General features: G+C 38.6%; 1 long non-coding RNA gene across 1 annotated transcript; it reads right to left on the bottom strand.

Annotated features, from left to right (window-relative positions):
* Window positions 1-4,128: 4,128 nt before the first annotated feature.
* Window positions 4,129-9,692, bottom strand: LOC142174801 (uncharacterized). The gene is made up of 5 exons (XR_012703868.1): window positions 6,254-9,692; window positions 6,039-6,167; window positions 5,090-5,968; window positions 4,854-5,015; window positions 4,129-4,787 (listed from the first exon to the last, which is right to left on the bottom strand). It is a non-coding gene; the product is annotated as an uncharacterized LOC142174801 (long non-coding RNA).
* Window positions 9,693-10,523: the final 831 nt, after the last annotated feature.

Raw genomic sequence — 10,523 nt, 5'->3', positions numbered from 1 at the left:
ACTTTGCCTCTTCAGCTGGTATGTTCTTAGGTTAAATACTGAAACTCAACTCTATGTGCTCCCTTATTTGTCAATCTCTGTCTCTTTCTACACCAACTTAATGTCCCATGTTATTAAATTGTATTTCTTGTTTACTGCTTTACTCAGCATGCTTAAAATTCTGCTCTCCTTTTTGTTCAAATATAATCAGCATGTTTACTTGTTCCTGTCCATGCCCATCAACCAGCATTTCTCCTAATGTACTGCTTCATGATTACTTATGTGTTTCTAATTTGGGTCCTCTAGTCCTCAACCCTTACTCCCCAGCTTGTAATTGCTGAAGCTGTACTACTCTCTGAACTGGTTCTATATGTGTGTTGTTGCTCCTATCCCCTTTCCCTTTTAGAAAATTGTTTTCACTAAGCAACTCTTCTGCTGTTCTACAAACTTGTTTCAAACATGCTATTTTCAAAACTGTTTCAAGCACTCTCACATGCACTCTTAGATTATTAGGTTGTGCCCCTCTTGTGTGAGCCTTGCTTTGGGACCCTTGAGCTCCCTTTGAACCTAGACAAATAAGAGCTGGCCCTTCCATACTGCACTTACTCTTGGTTATGCAATCTGGGTGTGAGCACTCCCCGAGATCCCTTGAGGTCCTTAGGAAACTCTGACATACCCAGATATGAGAAAGGCTTTAGAACAATATCAGAATTTAATTTGGTTTATTACATAACCCAGAGAGGAAGTCAGAATCAGGCTTCCTATAGTTGTAACTTCTTATTTTTAATTTCTTATGTAATCCTATCACATGGTTTGTAATAATTTGTAAACAAGCATTGGGGTGGTTAAATATGTATGCTATAGTTGTTAAAGGGTAGAAAACATGTTAATAGGTTTTATTCCTAATTGTGCACTAGAAACCATGTTTAAGATTCATACATGCATTAGAAAAACATGTTCTTAGGACCTATGTTTCTTGCTTCAGCACTTCATTTATTAGTCCATGCTTTATGTCTATCACTTAGAAATCTTGCTCCTAGGGCAATAACAACACTAGTATAAAAAGCTGTTATTTCAAAAATTCTGCAACTCTTGTGTACATTTAGAATCATGCCCTAGGGATTATGTGTTTCGACAATCTTGCAATTTGCTTGTGCATATTAGATACCATGTTCTAGGAGCATGTTTGCATCTTGTTTAAAAAAATGCCTAGTTAACTACTAATTCATGAAAAGGATAGTAAAGTAATAATTTTCATATTGTGGTGTTCTTTGAATAAAATCGACAACAATATCTACAACTAGAACAACATGTTTTAGATAATAAAAATAATCTACAAACTGTCTTAATGGCTTGGAACAATTATTGCATCTCGCTTTGCGCCTAGGCAAGCCTTAGTTAATAACTTAAATAAAATTGGAATTGCCTTTATTTAATTATCAACTGTTAAAATCAGTAGGCAAACCTGATTCGAACTTCTTTTCTGAGTCATGTAATAAATCTAGTTCTGATGTTACCACTTAAACGCCCTGCTTTAGGATTTTAAATTTAGACCTTAATTGTGTATAAGTCATGCTGTCTATGTGTACTATTTGCGGAGGTATACATGAGCCTTCTAGTTGCTTATATGTTCCCACTTCTAAGTGCAGTCTTATATGTTTTTGTATGTCATTTTAGTATTTTTGCCTTTTAACCTAAGGGTCTGCCTAGAACCTCCTTCTTATAGGAATAGGAGTCCTAAATTCCTTCGGGACTGACAGGAATGGGAAGGGTAACAACATGCAATAGAGGTCGAGACCAACTCTCACTTTACTTACCTTTACGGGGTGGGAAAGGATAGATATGGATATGATGATCGGTGCGCTAATACCACGTGTATCCCCTCTTTTGAGGAGTGTCATACCGGGTATTGCATTGATGTGATCCATATTACAAATAAACCTAGGACACCCCTTTACATTCATAAGCATGCTTAGATTGTAACTCTTTTCAAAACCTTGCTTTCATTAGTCGCTTTCAAACACTCGTGTACTTATATCCCCTATTATTTGACCCCTACTTGCTAATTGCACAAATTCACAAAAATTGTCTGGCCGGGAACCACAGTAGTGGATCCTGAGGGGTGCCTAACACCTTCCCCTTAGGATAATTTCAAGCCCTTACCCTATCTCTGGTTATCAAACATAGTTGTAGATAAACCTTGTAGGTGCCCTAACGCACCTTAAAAATTATTAGGTGGCGACTCTTCAAAACGCAATACCCAATTCCCAAAAGGAAATGAGTCATCACCCCCATGAATGTCAAAACATGGACTCCTCTCCGCGGAGGGAAAAAGGGGGCGCGACAGAACGGACAAGCCAAATCAACGAATAAGACCATAATTCAAAACCTAAAGAAAAGGTTGAACGATGCAAAGGGGAAAAGGAAAGAAATTTTGCCCTAAGTCCTTTAGGCATATCGGACAAAGCTTTGATCCTGGTCGAAGTCGGGGAATCTAGCGTCAGGTTTCGACACACAACAAAAGAATCAAATCATGAGGCTATGACCACACGCCTCGAATTGTTAGACGAAAAATGGGAAGCCGCCATCGTTCGAATGGCCGCCCAGAAATAGCGAATTGAAAGATGTTGTAATCGAAGAGCCATTCTTCGACACTTCAAAATAGGGGGCTTAGTTCTAAGGAAAGTCACCCTCAATACTCGAGACCCAAATGAAGGAATACTCAGCCCAAATTGGGAAGGTCCATATCAGGTCCTCGATGTCATCGGAAAGGGATCTTACAAACTTAGCACAGTGGAGGGCGAACAATTTCCAAACAATTGGAACATATCACTTCTCAAATGATATTATTGCTAAGGTATGAATTTCTCCCTTTTCGTTTATATTTTATACTAACTTATCACATGTGTTCAAATGAAGACGTCGAGAAGCTCTTCAGTATGAAGACCTTAGGTTTTAAAGCACGTGTTGCACTCTTTTTCCCTTAGATCGGTTTTTATCCCAAATGGGTTTTTCTAGCGAGGTTTTTAATGAGGCAACAATTATATGTGCTACTTGGGGTCAATTTAATAGTATCTGAGGCTTCTTTGCAATCAACCTTGAATACTGGGGGCATCACCCTCGGATGTTATGCTTTCAAGGAAGATACTTCATGTCAACAGGATCTCGATAGAAAATTTGTAAAGGGCAAAATGGTCAAACGAACTGTTCCCATGTAGACTGTCCAAGCCCTAATGACAAAATATGTATGCATGAATGATCTATTGAAAGAAGTACTTTTTCCTTTTCAGATATTCCATGCCTTAGTGAAATTTCTACTTTCCAATTTTGCACTTACGATATTTTGCGAAAAAATGGCTCAAGAGCCAATAACAACTAAAGCTTGAGCAATTAACTCCGTACTCGGGGAATGCAGTCCAAAAATCGACCTTCTCAAATTACAAAACTTTGAAATCATAAGACCTTATAAAGGCAACTCTCGATCTTACAGGCCACGACCATCCCACTCGGGGATTGGTACTTTGAACAAGTTTGAAGTACTGTTGAGAAACAAGCCCAAAGGGAAAATCTCAAGTTTAAGGCTACGGACAAACTAACAGGGTTACGAGACGTCCGAATTATGTAATCAAATAGGCCTTCAAATATGCTCATAAAACCGGTTAAAAAAGGGCTACCCTTGGCAAATTTACAAAGGGTTTCGATAACATACACACTCAAAAACCTTAAGGGATACCAAATTGTTCTAACTATCGAACAAAATTATGCTAAGGTATAACAAAGTTTTTCGATAACTCTAAACCTTGAGAATCCTGATGGGTATAGAGTTACCTCGTGCTAATGCATAATATATTCTTATATGATTAAAAATTTTAAGCTGAAAGGGCAAGAAACCACTCTTTGGAGGCCATATCGGCCTAATGCAAAGAGCCTAAGGACGACTATATTTTTGGGTTCGAGAATCCACCCTCGTTCAACCGAAACCTAAGGAATTTTTCTACTCCAAGTTCGAGCAATCACTCACTCGATTATAGAGACGATACTAGTCCGATTTCGATCAAACTACCCAAGCCTCACACTTTTAAAAATTTCCAAGACATGGTCGAAACAAAATTTGTATGAGGAAAAAATTGAAATAAAGCAACTCAAAATGAAATAAGGGAAATTTTTATACCAAAAATTGTCTTACAAGCACTATTGGTCCAATCTAAAACTTTATACAAAGGCCAGGGGTAGCCTTAAAAGAAATACTACTACTCCTAAGGGCCTAGCTTTCTTCGAAGGCAGTTCCTTCACCCTAAGAATCTTCTCCACCAGATCTGTTTACGTCCTCGAAATCCTAACCAGGGTACGCTAACTTCCGATCCGTTGCTTCCTCAGCCTTAGCAATCTCAAGCTCAGTGGATATGTCGACACTAAACTAGGATGTCTTCAAGAACCTCCCTTCGAGCCTTCCACTTCGAATGATTAACCATGCTCTTAGCCTGATCGAGGGTGGCCTTACCATCAGCTTTGTATTGATCTGCGATAACCTGGGCCTTATTATTGGCCGCAGCCACCTCGGATCTGGAGACATCAAGTTCCTCGGCCAACTTGGCTAGGTTGGCTTTGAGTTCCTCAGCTTTCTTCCCTTGGGACGAGACTTTGTCCTTTGCTTGACGAAGATGCGACTTGGTAGAATCTAGATCTGCCTGAGCAGTCTCCTTTTGTGCAGCTAGGATGTCCATACACCCCTTAAACCACTCGGCCTCAACTCGCACTTCGTCTATTTGCCCCTGAAAGCCTTTGATCTATTCGAGCCTTTGTCGAGCCTGCAAAATGGGTTTGTTAGTCATTATTTCCAATTCATCCTCACTATCATGAAGAATTCGGAATACCTGCTCAGCCATCTCTTCATGTGCATTCCGGGCCTCCAACAGGTCCACCTGAAGCTTCTCACTGAGAATTTTATAAGTGTTGCACTTCTTAGTAAGGCTTTGAACCTCGACCTTGCGTTCCTCTCAGGTTCAAAGAAAGGCCTCGTGATGCAACACTGAAGTCTACAAGAAAAGAAGTAATGTTAGGAATATTTACGAGACAAAAATCATGTAAAGACAATGACCCTTAGACTTACCCGATTCAGGGCATGCTGGGCCTCATTAAACAAGCACGCAACATCCACTGCGTCCATTTTGCCTTGGTCCTCCTCAGTGACCAGACATCAAAGGTATCTTGCTAACCCTACGGGGGCAGAAAAAACTTGTGTATCCTCCGGGATCAAGATGATAAGGGGTTGTTTCTGGTCTTGATTGACGCTAGTAGCTGGGAACTGAGTGGTCAATATACAGCTCGAAGAAGCCTCATTCGAGCTTTTCTTTGGTACGACCAAATCGCCCAAATCAGTGACCTCTTGTAGGTCGGCAAAATAGCCATGCAAAAAGTCTTCCTCACAGTGGGCCCCCTCTCCGAGACAAGTCTCCGCATCATGGACATCACAAATCATTGAATCTGGCATTGGAGGGAAAGAGGAGGAATCCCCGGCTACTATTGCCCCAAAGGGACCTTTGGAGGCATCACCTACATTTTTGAAACCTCGAGCTTGATTTCTTCCCCAATCTCAATTGGCTCCTCGATGGCCTCTCTATCTTGATGTGAGGCATCCTCAACTCTCGTTGACTCAGTAGGCCAGGGAAAAGTGGCTTCGACACTTGCCTGTTCAGTTTAGTGGTTCTTTGAACCTCGATGTCGTCCCGCACACGATGCACCAAACCAGAGCCTTCTTCTTCATCTTCGTCTTTGGTCTCATACGCTAACTGGTGAACTGACTCCAGAGTCAAGGGGATGACCTCCCCCTTTAGTTTGCGGGGCCTTCTAGCTGGTTTTTTCTTCTCCGGGCTTGAGGAGCTCGGAGCCTCTTTTCTTTTCATCTCCTTGCCCTGCTTCGGGGTAGACGCAGAAAGTAGCGCCATTTCTTCAGCAGAAGTGAGCCTCATAAGCACATCCTTCCCAAGACCTGCAAAATGAGAAAAATTAATAAATAAAAAAATACAGCACGAATGGAAACGTTGCAAAGAAAAAATTACCATGGTTTCGAGCCTCCCATCAACCTCTCAACAACTCCATCCAGGCGCGCTCAGAGTAGACTTTTTGAGACACCAACCCCTCGACCCATTGCCTCAGGTCGGGGATCACTTCCGGCACAACATTCTTGGCTGCAACATAAAAATATTAAATGAGGGGAAGAGAAGAAAGCGGGAACAACAATGATAAGTACTCGAAAGGCCAAGCAAATACTTACGTTCCATGTTCCACCTCTCGAGGAATGGCATATCTCCGGCTTTGATCAAGTCCGAGGTCCTTATTCGCACGAACCTGCCCATCCAACCTTGGTCTTGAGTCTCATCTATACTTGAGAATGGGAGTTTGGTAGCTCTACGATAGAGCTTGATCATGCCTCTTTGATAAAGCCGAGGGGCGTAGAGGTGCATGAGATGATCGAGGGTAAAAGGATGTCCCTCGATCTTACTTACGAAGAATCGGAGAAGGGGAACGATCCTCCAAAATGATGGATGGATCTGGCCCAAAGTGACGTTATACCTCTTGCAGAAGGCAACAATGATATGGTCCAAGGGTCTTACTATGAAGGGGTAGGTGTAGACAGTGAAATATCCCTCCTTGTAAGTAGTGATGGATTTTTCAGGGCTAGGGACTACATCATCTTTGCCGACCCAGTTGCACTTCTCTTTTACCTTCTCGAGGAGGTGCTCAGTAATTGTACATATGTACTTCAACATGGGATCACACCACCCCAGTGTCGAGGGCGTGTTTTCTACCTTAAAATCGGAGGCAATCACATACTTCATTGAAATAAAGTCAGTAAGAGGTTATTCCGCCGCAGCGGCAATGCCGGCGGGTTTTGATAAAGAGGCATTTTCTTTATGAGGGACAGTTTTGAAAGTCTTAGCCATTTTTCTAGAACAGGTAATAACCGATAATGGGAGATTTGGAGTATTAAGAAGAGATTAGAAAATTTATAGAAGAAGAACTTGGGAAATGCAAAGAAATATTGGAGAATATATCGGAAGAAATTGAAGGTAAAAGTCGAAAAATGGAAAAGGGATCTATTTATGGGTTTCACGGCGACGGTTCAAAGTTGCTAATGGCCGACCACCAACTCACATTCAATAATGGTTTTGGGAACTGTACCAACATGACGCTTCAGTCTCTTCCATCTCCTACGTCACAAGGATGACGTCATGGTAATCGAAGACTCATTTCTTTTCTCCTCATTACATTCTAAGAAATGATGGGACTATCTGTATGCGGTTAAAATCGGTCTTTCCCGATTATGCTATTTAATCGAGACCAGAAGATCACATCGAGGGTTACCCTCGTAATGGATCGGGCTACAACACGAAGATAAGGTGTCGAGTCCAAGAATCAAAGTGTCAGCCGAGACCGAGGCCAGCAGTAATCGAGACTAAGTATGACCGACTTCGAGTGAAGTGTAATAACGGAAAGGCGTGATATCCGTAACTGGTCGAAGATCACCGCGAAATTCTCGGAATAGATCAAATCAAGGGTGGTTATTTCTATCAATCATGGGATTTACTTCCTTATTAATATTGTACTATAATTAGGATTCCCCTAGTATATAAAGAGGGGTCCCCATCATTTGTAAACATCTTACATTCACACAAATTAAGGCAATATAATTCATCTTTATTGTTCGTCAATTTATTTTTCTTAACTGTTCTTGAATTACTATTCTCAAGGGTCCATTAGTTTGAGGACGTTGTTCAAACATCGGTTTGTTTTACATTCTTGTCAATTTCATCACTTATCTCTAGATTAATTAGTTGGTATTAAGTAAAATCACATATCCTTAAAACCACATTACAAATTTAATTGTTACTCAATTTTTAGGGTATACAACCATTATAATTGGGAAAGGGTGATATAGAAGAGAAGCAAAACACAAAAGGAGAAAACACATAAACAGAATCGAACCTTTCAACAATTAAAATAAGAACTACTATTGGAGAAAAATAAATGTGATGCAAAGTTTACTTAATGAAATTACAGCAAATCCACATCAACTATAGGGGCTACATTCCTCCTCATTTGAGATTATATTAATGAACAGTCATGCACTTTCAAAGTCACGAGTCAATAAAGATTTTCAACAATGAGAGTATTCACTAAATAGAGAATCAGAGACAATGCATTCAGCAACTAGAGAAATGAATTCCATGATTCCTTGTTAAAGCTCATTCCCAATACAACAGTAAAATTGCAAAATACAAGTCTTTTTACCCAAAAAATATGGAAGTAAACTTGGCATCGGGTCTCATGATAATAACTGACCTCTCATGCTTGTCTTTATAGTAACCTTAAATATTCTCTCTTTCTGCTTCACTATCCACATGATCCCGTATCAAATAATAATACAGTAATGATGAATACAACAGAAACAAAAAAAATTAAAATGGGTACTTATAACTAACAAGATACTGTAATCATGCATCAATGATATATATTGAGGTAATGCACAAAACGAGGTTACTAAAGAAATCACCAAATGTTGCAATCAAAGCATCCTGAAGATGGTATATGACAACTAAGGATACATTGACCTCAAAGAAGTTAATAGGAGTACTAGTTAATTAAAATTAACAAAACTACATTCCAGTAAATATTTTGGCAACTGAAATTATAACATCATTCCTTATCCATTACTTAATTCCTTAACTATGGAAAAGTAATGTACTACAAAACAATGACTCACAAAACATTCAAGAAGATGCTGATTACTGATAAAGTTATTGAGGTCTTATAAGAATAAATGAATAGTCATCATGCCAATGTATATCTTGCATCAGGAAAGAATTTATGTCTAACTAAGAAAAGAATGACAGATAACAAAGGTTGTCGATGGATTGAATACTTGTGTAGAATTAGGATTTTGTTACAAGAAGAGAAAGACACAATAATGTTGTTTGAATCCATTCACAACTAATTGTCAGTATCGTCATTAGAGAGCTAAGCGTTACTCTTGCTTCAGTAAAAGCAAACAAGGTTAATCAAAGAATCTTAGGGCCAAAACTAGAAACAAGAGGGGACTTAATCGTCTTGGTTTATCCATATCAGAGACAAACTAATGCTTAATCACATACAATAAGTTTCCTTCTAACTTCAGGCACAAACCAAAGTGATTCCGTTAATAATCCAAGTAAGCCATAGATAGCAAATTGCAGGTTTAATTTCTAACAAGGGGAGGACATGCGCAAGAAAACCAGCAAAGTTGTAAACTTGCTCATAGATGAGTCAATTTGCACTTATAGTGTCAAACATAAAGGATAATATAAAATTAAATCCCTTGTCTTTTCATATCTCAAAAAGAAATGAAAACAGATCTACCCAGTTTCAAAGACAACTAAAATATAATGTTACCTAATCAGAAAATATTGTCAAATATAAACAAGATAATTTAATACTTAAGAAGAGTTATCCAGCAAGGGGATAAGAAATTAAGCACTTACAACAAATTTGTACCTAAGTTCACGGGGAGAAAAAATTAAGCACTCAAAGTTTCCACCGTCCGATGGATCATTGACAAGGAAACCTGAAATAAGAGAGAAATAATAGTGTAGAAGAGAAAGGGGAGTCAGAATAAGAGTGGTTACGGCTAGGGTGAAGACCTTAGGTTTTGGGTCTTCTTTTTTCAGTGGAAGAATGAGAGGAAAACCGAGAAAAAGAAAATAAGTAGGGAAACTAAAACATATGCGGGTCCTAGATAGGAAAGAACTTCAAGGATTATCTATTGCGTAGGATTTTGAAATCTCCGTAAATTGCATTTTATTGTGACGATTTCCGGAACCTCCACAATAAAACTGCCCCAAATTGATAGATTTTTTGTAGTTTCCTAAGTCAAAACGATTCCGGCTTCTAAACTAAGTAAACGTCAAACCTTTTTCCATCTTAAATTAGGATTATTATGTTTATAAAAAGAGTTCCAAAACCACTTACTTAAAATATTCATACTTAAAAATTTGTTATTTGACCAAGAGAGAAGTTCTAATACTCTGATTAGTTATTTATGATGAAGTGTCAAAAATGTCGTGGGAAACCTTGTAAAGTGCTCAAAAATAAAGATGGAACTATTACTGGACATTTAGGGTTTTCTCCTACAGATATTCCTAGGAAATCTAGCACAAAAACAACCATAAAAACGTTGTGAAGAAGGATCAAAAGTTTAATCCATCAACTACTCGGATTTACTACAAAAGGATACTACTGCAAAGAGAAAAGAGCTAAGGCGTCTCAATAAAACTCGTGGCCTAAACCAAATTTTAAAAAATGGCCTTAATTTTTATTTTTTTTCCTATAGTATAGTTATCTTGCAAAATATAGTATTAATATTACATTGGTTTCTTTTTTTTCTTCCTTTTTTTGTCTGTTATATAGTTATCTTATAAAATATAATATTAATATTCACATTGGTAAGGAAATTCAAGTTAATAAGATGTTAGCCATTTATTTACAATTTGTTACCTTGGATCTTATTG

The sequence above is a fragment of the Nicotiana tabacum genome, chromosome 3 (assembly GCF_000715075.1).
Source record: "Nicotiana tabacum cultivar K326 chromosome 3, ASM71507v2, whole genome shotgun sequence".
NCBI lineage: Eukaryota > Viridiplantae > Streptophyta > Magnoliopsida > Solanales > Solanaceae > Nicotiana > Nicotiana tabacum.
Note: the sequence above shows the minus strand (reverse complement) of the source record. Positions and strands in the feature narration are given on the sequence as shown.